The sequence below is a fragment of the Perna viridis genome, chromosome 3 (assembly GCF_037379345.1).
Source record: "Perna viridis isolate PV_CMFRI_1.1 ecotype Kerala chromosome 3, ASM3737934v1, whole genome shotgun sequence".
NCBI classification, from domain to species: Eukaryota; Metazoa; Mollusca; class Bivalvia; order Mytilida; family Mytilidae; genus Perna; species Perna viridis.
In genome coordinates, this window is record NC_142447.1 from 37,491,757 (window position 1) to 37,503,965 (window position 12,209).

The 12,209-nt window shown below is 32.8% G+C and overlaps 1 protein-coding gene across 7 annotated transcripts in view; it reads left to right on the forward strand.

Annotated features, from left to right (window-relative positions):
• The window catches only part of LOC148622125 (sodium/potassium/calcium exchanger 2-like), an 80,656-nt gene that overhangs the window by 18,330 nt on the left and 50,117 nt on the right, over nucleotides 1-12,209 (forward strand). For 6 of the 7 annotated variants that reach the window (XM_088571704.1, XM_088571702.1, XM_088571705.1 and 3 more), the window contains exon 2: nucleotides 1,081-1,162. The exons of the other annotated variant lie outside the window; for it this stretch is intronic. The gene's annotated coding sequence lies outside the window, so the exon portion shown is untranslated. The remainder of the gene's footprint in view (nucleotides 1-1,080; nucleotides 1,163-12,209) is intronic. 7 annotated transcript variants of the gene reach the window in all.

Below are 12,209 nucleotides of genomic sequence, written 5' to 3' on the forward strand. Positions count from 1 at the left end.
GTTCGATTTTACATGATGGGCAATAAAGAGTTCTGTTAAATGTGATCCCTGCTCTATGTTGAAGACTTTACAGTTCCCTCTCCTTCCATCGCAATAGAGGTTTTTAGTTTGTTTGTTTGTTTGTTGGGGTTTAATGTCCGAGCAGCAATATTTCAGCTATATTCAGACGATGAACATGAAATTGATGATAAAATGAACATGAAATGATGATGAAATGCAAAAGGGATGGGACACAAGGACAATGGGGTCGACAAATTTTGATTGCCACTGGGAATAGGGAGCGGTGGGTAGGGTCGGGCAATTTAGCCTCCTGTGGCGGAGCCTTATGGTACCTACTCCGGGAGAATACCACAGTGGGGTTCTTTAGCGTGCGAGGAACGTGGCATCTTTCCCAACACGGTGCACCACTATGGTTTGCGGTTAGGTTTTCGGTATTATAGCCTGACAACCCCAGCATGTAACACGCCAGGGGTACCCCATTCAACCACCTGGGGCACACATCCCAGTTGCTCTGTGGGCAAAGCGCCCTAGCCCCCGGCTAGGGTTCTGAGCACTATTTATTTCCCTTTTCTGTGCAGATAACTAAATATTGTTAAAACTTTGTGAAGTGTTAAGCACCATATGTCCTTGATCATGTCACACTGTTACTTTGCTTTAAAAATCCTCTTGGGACTGCTGGTAATGGAGATGTTAAACAATTTGTTCTATTCTTGGTTTTCCTTTTGCTGTGTGGTTCATTGTCTCATATAAATATTAAGTTTCTGTTACATTATATCAAGGTTACTGCAATCATCACTTATTTGTTTATTTACTAATATTCTGAGTAATGTGGAATTTTGTATTGACCATACTGGTATAAAAATGCTATTAATCTACATTAGTTAAGTTGGATTGCCAGCTTATTGATGAAACTATTGGTTATTAAGAGTATTTCTCTATAACTGGCGAGTTGAATTATTATCAAGGTTATTCAATGTTTTGATCCAACTTATTCCAGTCTTATAACTTAATATGGTTATTTCTTTAGGCTTTTCTCATGACAAAATATAGTTTCTTAAGTTGATGCCTACCTTTTTTCAGAAATATGATCATTTTAATCAGCCAATCAGAGTTTATTGGATCTAAGGACACTGTAGCTTGGGAGCAATATCAATGTTATAAGGTGAGTTAATATTTCATTACCTTGTAGAGATTCAACAAATGATTCCAAATTGATACAAACAGTCTTTGATAATGTACAGAGTCTCCAGGGTAATTAGAACTAATACCTTTAGATCTATTTTTAATTTTTTTTTGTTGAGGGAAAATTACCCTTTGATTAGCTGTGGAATTGAGAGCAACATTAATACATTTGTTTAACATCAGTGTATCAAATCCATTTGATTCAAGATCAGTTTTCAAAAGCACTTTTTGCTCAACTTTTTTCAGAGTTTTAACAATGATAAAAGTTAAGTTCTACTTTCATATTAGTATCAGCCTTATCTAGATTATACCAGTATTGACTTTTACTCATATTTATTGTAATGGATTATCACTTGGTGTGCTTAATTCCAATATGCGGAAGATTTGAATACTCTATAGAATAAAGTTTCATAATGAGTAAAAATTTGGCATTGCATCAAATAAGATCCCTTTAATTATAGGGTTCATTTTGAGTGTAAAAGTTGAATATTGCAAAATACATACTCTAGTTATTTAATGTCAATGTCATAACAAAAGGGCCTTGGCGAATTGACAATTTTCAATTTTACCCTGCCTGTTTATATTGTAATATACTGGAAATCATTAACCGTAATGGAAGCAGGAGGTATAAGATAGACTTCATATCCTGGCAATACTTTTATACAGACAGGTTGTTGGTATTCCAACTGGTATTTGTTTCTTTACTGTAAAGAATCCGTGAATTACAGTTCATTGCTTAAGTATTGAAAGATCCTTCAAAACATGATATTAATATCACTTTTAGATACCAGTATCTTGAAGATATTTTGCTCCTAATTTTGAAAACTATGTTCAAGGTATCGATCTGAAAGAACTTCAGTTGACCAAGTCTAACAGTAGTTCACCTTTTCTTGATGGATTTGATTTTTCCATTCCTAGATGGTGATATTCCCCCCTACAATGTTAATGTTTCACGACTGGTCCTTTTTGATTGTGATTGTAATAAAGTTTCTGATTTTAAGTAATGTAACAGATTCCTCACAGAAAAGCTTGTGCACCAGGGTTATCCATATCACAAACTTCTAGAAACATTTTCTAAGTTTCTCACTGTTACAAAACTTTTAATACAAAAATATAGAAGCACTTGATTTATTTGTAAAGGATGCAATTTTCAAATTACTGTCTATTCTTTGAACCTTGTTTTCACCGTTAGAGATATTCAACCCCTAATTACATCCCGTATTGCACTACATCAAATCTTGCCTATTTAGTAACTGACATTACTTCTCCAGGTCCAGTCTGCTGGAATTGTAGTGACCGATTGTTTTTTAAGCTGGTAGTAGTTATTCTTAAATATTTTCTGAGCTAGCTCTCAGTAACTCCCAGCATTTTTAAGTGGATTTCTTATTTTTCAACCTAGAAATTTAAGGGAAAAAAAACTTGGAATGCCCAGCTATCAATTATGCACTATGTCTGAGAGTTTTGATTCATTCATCTTGGGGTTCCATGTAAACCGATATCGAACCTGAATATACTCAAACTGATGCACTGCTAAGATGCATAATGCATCTTGGTGTGTGTTTCACAATCAGAAAGGTGAATTAAAAAAATAAAACAAATAGTTTAATACTGAACATTTATAATAATATTAAGCTTGTGTTAAGATACATTTGAATTTGATCTCAGTACTTTCCTTTTATCCCAATTTTTTGCAATTTGATGATTATTAAAAGCATAAAAATTCAAACAGTTGATAAAAATTGATTCAGTACATGAGTACTTTGATTAAGAATTGTTATTGTTCTACATTTTGTTCGCATCACCATGGATTTTATTACTTTTGTTGTTAGAGCTTTTCAGAGCTTACAAAAAGGTATGTTTACAATTGTTTAAGACCTTTAGGTGATCACTGAAAATATTTACTATTTTGCATTTAGATTATATGCTGGTGCATTTGTTGTGTTTCACCATATCCTTTCCTTTTTCTATAGTATGTTATTAAACCTGATTTAATCCACCATTTCCATGACAGAAAAACAAAGATCACACCAAGGAAACCTGTGACATGCAGCAAAAAACAAAAAAAAACATCTTTCATCCAAAAACTGTAATAAAACTTATGTGAATACATCTAGCCTCTGTAGACATTTTAAAGAATTACATGGCCAACAAGTACAACCTTTGACTGCAGCCACTTTAGCCATCTTCACAAGAGGAAACAATTCTATCAGTCATCTGGAAGAAAACATCCCAAATTTAAAATAATGATTTTCAAAGAACTGAAAAAAAAACACCTATTAACAGGCTCAAACTGTAAAGAAATGGAGACAACTGTTTGAAAGTATCCTGAAAATGGATTAAGAAAAGACTGTAGCAAAATTCAGGATCCAACTGTTCAAGACACCATACACAATGCCTCCACCTACAACCCATATAACACAGACACTTTGGCTACAGACTTGTACCTTTTATCAGATTAACACTGATAACAAAGGCACAGAACAATCAAGAGTTAATGAATATTATTACTGAAGAAACAGAGAGTCAAAATCCATAATCAATATTACATATGGTGAGGCATTCTTCCATTTTCATTGGTTATCAAGGTCATGTGATTCAAAGGATATTCAGCATACCTAAAGCCATGTTTCTTTTTTTTATATATATATATATTTATGCCATGTTTCAATTTTTATATGTATTGACACTATGTTTCTTAAAATTGATATAGTTCCAATATCTCAGAAGCCTTGGTGGCCAGGAATTTGAGATTTAGTAGTGTTAGTGTTTAACATACTGCACAAGATTATACAACAAAAGACTAGAAATGAAATATGGACCATTTTGCATTGCAATCGATCTTTTGGCCAAAATTTCAAAGTGCTCCGATTTGAATTAAATTTGGTTTTTAGGAAGGGTTTGATATGCCAAGTCTCAGATTTGAGGTTTTGATGTGATTTGAAAGTCGACATTGCCATTGCAACTGATACTTCTGCCAGAATTACAAAATGCCTCATGTTGGATAAAATTAGGTGAAAATGAGATGCCAGGTCCAAATTTGGAATACACAAACTGCTATATCATTTCCAAAATGCACTTGCGTCCATCGTCATCTGTTGTTGTCGTTAACAATTTCTTCAAACATCTACTCTGAAACTACAGAATGGATTTGGATGAAACTTAAGATGGTTGTTCTTTAGAGTATCCTGCACAAAAAGATTGTTTGGATTTTTTATCTGTTAAAAAACATGGCCGTTTTTACTGAAAATAAAACATAGGGGTTAGAGCAGATTTTTGCATATATCTCCAAAACGGTTAGGTTAAACCAAATTCTGACAGGGTAAAAGTATTCAGCATGATGAGATCTATCTGTGGTCAAAATTTGGTGACAATCTGTTGACCCATGTTGAAGTTATTGTCCTTTTTGGACGTTTTTTGCTTTTTTTGATGTTGTTATTTAAAAAAATCTTGTCCTCAGAAACTACTTTACAGAATTCAATGAAAGTTGGCATTTTTGTTTTATAGGATGTCTTTAACAAAATGACTGTTCAGATTTTTGATCGATTAAAAAAATGGCTGCCATTACTAAAAATAGAACATAGGGGTCAGACAGCAGATTTTTGCATATATCTCCAAAATGGTTAGGTTTAGCCAATAGCTTTCAATTGCTGAAATGATCCTTATTATAAGGTTTACAAAATTCTCCAATGAATCAATGGAGTCAAAATTGTCTGATAACTCCATGTTAGAGGTATTGCTCTTGAAAGGTAAAAATTTAACCAGGTGAGCGATTCAGGCTCCTGGGAGTATCTTGGTACATATGCAATGTATAAATTGCAGAATTTTCTCAGTCATTATGTTATATATTGACCCATTTGAATATTTTGATTGGTCAGGTCCATCAATAAAATGTTGGCTTTGTTAAAAGTCCATAATTGATAAATACAGTCGAACCTCAATGTGTCGAACTCGGATTAGTCGAAATCTCGGATCACTCGAACTAATTACAAAGTCCCAGCAAAACTCCCCTTACTCCAATACAATTTTACCTTGGATGACTCGAACTCGGATGAATCGAAACCTGGGATAACTCGAGGTAATTAATCAATCCCCTCAATAGGACTTCAAGGTTAATTTACCCTGATGTCTGGAAGTCAACTAATTAGTCGGAAAACTGATTGCATTATTACAAACCATGATCGAAGTTTTTTTTAACAACAATTAGCGTGGCTTTTAAAATTAATTTGTTGACACTCTTTATGGTTTGATTTATTTATTTAATTAATTTAAAATTTAAACAAATTTTATTAATAACACGTGGGAATTTACACTAACAGTGATATTGGATATTTTGATATTTTGATATTTTTTTTATCAAAAATACAGATGAATTGTAATGGTGTCTGACTATTTAATGAAACATCAAACAGTAAGGGTATTTCAACGACTACATTCGTTTCGCTATTGAATTTGAAATTTTATCGTAATATTGTAGAGCACATTGTTTGACTATACTCCCGATTGTGAATGAAATAAAGCAGCATGTTATGAACTCTGACGTTTTTGATATAGAAAAAATAAAAAGGAAATTTCACTAAAACAGTCGGTGCCGTTCAGTATTTCAAACATGATAAACAACATACAAAAAAATGTCTTCCGATATGAAACGCACGACATTACGAAGTACCATGTAAAGTGAAGTACATGTACAAGCACAACAAATGATGTAACTACAGAAACAATAATGGACCAAACTACTAGTATTTCCGGTTTATCCTTGGCCTAGGATTACTCGAACCTCGGATAACTCGAACATTTTTGCATGGTCCCTTCGACTTCGACTTAATGAGGTTCGACTGTATACATGAGGTAATCCACCAAGTCAAGTGACAGTAACTCATCATGTTCCACATTTTGTTTGAAGGAACTGCCACAAGAACTTTGTGACCTCCAATAAACAGTACACCACACTTTCAACATTTTCTGACAAGTAATACCATTAACAGATGATCAATGATTAAATTTTCAATTTCTATTTATATACACATTTATACTCTCAAGATCTTTATGAACTTTTTAATAGGGACATTGCAATAGTCATACCAGATTTTAAACTTAAGTTTCTCTACACCCTAATGAAGGTACCCAGCAATAAGTCAGTAATAAAAACATTATACTGGCATTCAGGCAAATCCAGATGGTGGTGTTGTCCACTATTTTTGTTCATCCATGACTACACCACACCATTTGTTGCAGAAGGGAACAGTGCAAGAAATATCACAACCTTGCATTCAAAAATTCAGATGTTTTTTACATTTGCCATAATCACACAACAACATGATTTAGAACATTCATTCTGTAATTGTACACCATATATAAATGTCTATTTATATGTGATATTTAAACCTTCATGAAAATTTCACAAGAAAAGTAGAGGAAACAGAATTTCAACATTAGATAATTAAAGAACCAAAAGAACCAGATAGATTACACTGTCAGTATGGTTTCATCAATGCTTAGATGCTTTCTCCTTCTAAACAATTTATGACAAGCAAATAAAAGAATTGCAGAAAATGATCATTAAGAAGGAGTGAATATCCAAAAATACTGTTGTAAGTGCTGAAGAACTTGTTGATATTAGAGTATATGCAATTTGTTCAGGGCATGAGCTAAATTAGCTGATAATGTCAATTGATTATCATGTTAAGCCCACCTAGAATGAAGATCAATGTGAGCTTATGGCTAATGTCTGGTGCTTTATCTGTGAATTTTCACTTTTTGTTAAGGTCCTTGAAAATCACTTCACCTTTGTAATCAAACTGTCTATTGGCCTGTCTATATAAACGATGTATTTTTGGTGTTCCCATAAAATATCAGATTGGCACGAGAGGCTTTTGAGTTCCTGATTGTCCAATCATCCTTTTTCAAATCTACTGTCTGTGTATTGAAATTTGGTAAAATTGTTGACAGCAATGATACTATGATTGCTGCATACTTTGCTCTGGTAGTTCACATTGGAACCTTATTTGAATCTCAGATTTATGAAGATTCCAGCAGCAATGCCTCTTTCGTTGTTAGGATTTTTCAGACTTACTTAAACTCAGGCAATTTCACCTATGTCTGTGAAAATTCTATCAGCAAGCCACTCAGACAATTCAACTAATACCTGTGGTAAAATTGCATTTTATACATGAATTATTTGTTTGGTTGTGTTTTTGAGATTGCTAAGTTCAGCTACTCTGTTATAACATATCTAAAAGTTCTGAAATGTGATAGGATTGTTAATACAGATTGAAGTAGACCACATACTGCCAAAAATAATTTTAAGTAATACATAAAAATGTACATTACATGTAATGAAGTCAAAGACTTGACTGAAAAAAAAAAGTGAAGATTAAAATTGGGTGAAAAGTATAGATAGCTAAAAAATATCTAAATATTTACCAATGAAAAGTGTAGATATTTTTAAGGCAATTTACATTAAAAACTAAAGATAATTAATTATTTGTGCATCTTATTTTAAACTTTAAATTTGAATAGGATTTTATCAAAATTTTAGGATGAAATGGAAATTCTGAAAAAAATATATGTGTGTTCATTTACAACATAGTCCTTTTGAGAGGTATACTCACAGTAATTAGCTCATTTTAGAAACGTTTAGTCTGAATGGATTTTTTAAAGCATTTGAGCCAAAGTAAGTTATTGAGGTCTTGGAAGCCTCATGTTTTGATCAGTGCAGTATTACCTTAAATTGGTACTTTTCTTGTTATATAAATTCTTGTTTCTAGTTGATTGATACATGCTTTCTAGACCTTTTTAAAATGGATTCATTCTACTTATTCTTTAGGGTAAAAATTTAGATCAAGTTTCCAGTGTATTAATCCTAAACATCATTGCCTGTCCCTGAGTTCTTGATAAATTATTGTTGGTTTATAAATCAGTAATTTCCTGGAACTAATAATTATAAAAATTGTTAACTGAAGCAAACTAATACCAACCTTATTTTTTCCATGTAAGTCTTTTGTTCTTTCAACTAGAATCATCTCCCATCCTGTATAGAGGAAATGAAGTGTCATTCTGCTACATTTAACCTGAAAGTATAACATTTGAATGACAGGAATTTTACATATTTTTTATGAGTACATGTCTTTGGGTGGACTTGTTTTAGTACAGGGAAACTTGTCTAAACTGAATACTCAATTAACAAATGACCTGCCAATACCAGATTTCTTCTGAAGTTCCTTCATATCAATTTCAGTACCTTTTGATGTGTATACATCAAAGGCTTTTATAAGTTGAATAACTCCTTCAGTGCCAAAGAAGTTCAGTTTAGACAAGTTTACTGGTATTGGTGTCACTTAGTCTCAGACAGAAATATAGCACTTTCCTACTATTTAATTATGTGTGTACATACATGTAATACACCTTGTATGTTTATTTTATAAAGTTAAAGACAGTTGCAGGGAAAACAGGGTAGGTCTGATACAAAATGTATTTACAGAATATTTTTGATAGAAAAAAAGCTAGGTTCATGGGAATAAATTGGATGGGTTGAAAACCTGAAATTACACATTTTTAGTTCACCTGGCCAAAGGTCATGTGAGCTATTTCCATCTCTTGGCATCCGTATTGTCCATCATCATTATTAATTTTTCAAAACTCTTCTCCTTTTAAACTACTTGGTATGAATGTTCCTTTGGGTATCCTGCATAAAACTGATGTGGGGATTTTTGATCCATCAAAAAACATGGCCAACGTTACTAAAAACAGAATATAGGGGTCAGACAATAGTTTTCGCATATATCTCCAATATGGTTAGATTTAGTCCATTTTGAAAGGAGTGAAAGTGTTCAGCATGATGAGATCTATCTGCAGTCAAATTTTCATTTTAATCTATTAAGCCATGTTGGAGTTTTTGCCCTTTTTCAAAGTTTTTTGCTATTTTTAATGTTATTTCTTTCAAAAATCTTCTTCTCTGACACTATTTTACCGATTGAAACAAAACTCGGTATAAGTGTTCCTTGGGGTATCCTGCATAGATTTAAAGTGGGCTTTTGTGATCCGTTGAAAAACATGGCCACTGTTACTAAAAATAGAACATAGTGGTCAGACAGTAGTTTTTCGCATATATATGTATCTCCAAAACCGTAAGGTTAAGCCAAATTATTTCAATAGCTGAAATGATCTTATTTTTGGGACTACAAAAGTCTTCAGGCATAAAATTTGTCAGACGCCTTCTTATAAGAGTTATTGCCCTTGACAGGGGAAAATGACAGATTTTTTTTTTTACAATTTTCAGCCAATGTCTTGAAAAACTGTGATAGATTTAGACTTTCATTTACCGAAATGATAAGTCCTATCAAAGTATTCTTGAGTCAAAATTGTTGGACAACTTCTTGTTTTATTTATTGCCCATAAAAGGCTAAATTCAACCAGGTGAGCGATTCAGGCTCCTGGGAGCCTCTTGTTATCAGTCTTCATTGTCATTTAGTGTCTGCTTTCTTCAATTTTTTTTTCATTTGATCTTGGTAAAGTCTATAGTTTTTGTATGTTCATCATTTATGTAGACGTTTCATCAATGCAATTATTTCCTTTTTTTTTTTTTTGTATAATTGGAGTCTGTAACTGAATAGAGAGCGTTCTTCCTGATTTTATATATTACAACTAAGTGATTGCTGACGTGGTGATATGGTATTTGAGTCATGGCATTAGTTTTCCTATTTTAAGTACATATTGTATGTCTACTAGTCTGTATATAGACTAAGATGTGCTAAAATCCATACCATTTTCAAATTACAGACTGAGTCGTAGATTGATTCATCCTCTGAGGTAGTATACTGATGTTTTAATGTTATTATATGACATCATTGACTTACGCCATCGCTATATGGGTTGCATTAATGGTTTTTGACAGATCTACTATGTTAGTCTAAGATATCCATTTAGAAACTATTCAGTAAAGTTATCAGTGAGAGATTATTATCAAGCAAATATCTGTTTTGACAACATAGTTTTTTCAGTGCAGCTCCCCTTAAACTGCGAACTGAAGTTTTTTTAAAGCTTCATACTTAACAAGGTATTGGTTGAATCTCCAGCTATTTCCACTTTAAGGTTAACCTTTGGGGTAAGTACCAATCGCTCAATCAGAGGTCAAAATCCCTATTTCAAAGCTTTATACCCCACCCGTTTATGCAAATCATCACAGTAAACTGAAAACAGCTTCACGGGTTAGTAATGAGTAGTGTTCATGCCGTGTTTTTCACGTCCTGTATAGCAGAGCTTATAAACTTTCAGAGTGATAAGTAGTGAATCAGTAACAGTTATAAATCTGTGGAGGTGATTGAGTAGGATCATGTAGATTGCTCTTTGTTTTGTTAACTTACATTTCTCAGGTTTAACTTTTGAGTTTGATCTCAAAGTATTTTTTTCTGTTTTTCTAGAAGTATGAGAGTAAAAAAATAAAAAAATCATAATTCATCTATGTTAAAAAAGAAGACTTAATTTTCATTTCTGCTTGTACTGGTACTTAAGCAATTGAAAGCTAAACTCTAGAAACACCTAAAATTTAAAGTCAATGAGTGGTACTTTCATACCTTAAGAACCAACCATTCATTTTATTTTATTAACTATTGTTCATTAATGTTAGTGGAGTTTTATCTATAGATAAAATGTATTTTGAGCTCACCTGGCCAAATGCCATGTGAGCTATTGCCATCACTTTTCACCCATCGTTATCATCCGTTGTCCATCGTCATTAACAATTTTTCAAAACTCTTCTCCTCTGACATTACTTGACCAATTGGAATCAAACATGGTATGAATGTTCTTTAGTGTATGTTGCATAGACTTGATGTGAGGAGTTTTGATGCATTGAAAATCATGGCTGCTTTTAGTAAAAAATAGAACATAGGGGTCAGACTGTAGTTTTTTGCATGTATCTCCAAAACTGTAAGGTTAAGCTAAATTTTGACATTGGGTATAAGTTTTCAGCATGATGAGATCTATCTGTGGTCAAATTTTAATTTTAATGCATTAAGCCATGTTGAAGTTATTGCCTTTTTTCTCAAGGTTTTTTGCTATTTTTCAATGCTATTTCTTTCCTCTGACACAACTTGACCGATTGAAACCAAACTTGGTATAAATGTTTCTAATGGTATCCTGCTTAGTACTGATATGGGGATTTTTGATTCATCAAAAAACATGGCCGCCATTACTAAAAATAGAACATAGGGGTCTGACGGTAGTTTTTCGCATGTATCTCCATAACCATTAGGTTAACCTTAATTCTGATAGGATAAAAGTGTTCAGCATCATGAGATCTATTTGCGGTCAAATTTTCATTTTAACCCATTAAGCTATGTTGGAGTTATTGCCCTTTTTCAACATTTTTGCTATTTTTAATGCTATTTCTTTCAAAAATCTTCTCTGACACTACTTGTACAGCCAAATTCTTTCAGTAGCTGAAATGATCCTTATTTTTAGGACTGCAAAAGTCTTCAGGGGTAAAAGTTGTCAGACAACTCCTTGTAAGAATTGTTGCCCTTGAAAGGGGAAAAATGATGGGTTTTTTTTTTTTTACAGTTTTCAGCCAATATCTTGAAAACTATAATAGATAGAAAGAAACTTTCAAGTCCTTCCAAAGTCTTCTTGAGTCCAAATTGTTTGAAAGGCAAATTCAACAAGGTGAGCGATTGAGGCTCCTGGGAGCTTCTTGTTTTTATATATGAATGATATGAATAAGTTCGGAGTCCAGCTATCATTGACATTCAAGTGTCCTTGAAAGTGACAATTTTTTTCAAAGAAATTAATAATGAATGTTATCATAAAAGTATAGATGCTTTAAAAGTTTACATCTCAAATCATTTCTTAGGGGTAATGACCTTTTAACATTGTTTCTAGGTGGCTGGTGAAAAACTATATATCCATAGAATGATTTGATTTATTTGAACTGGTCAATTGAACCATGTATCTATTAATTTATCTGAGTTCAGATTCGTGTTGACAAAATTGTTTCTTATGTTATTTGTCATTGATTAATGAGGGAAAAC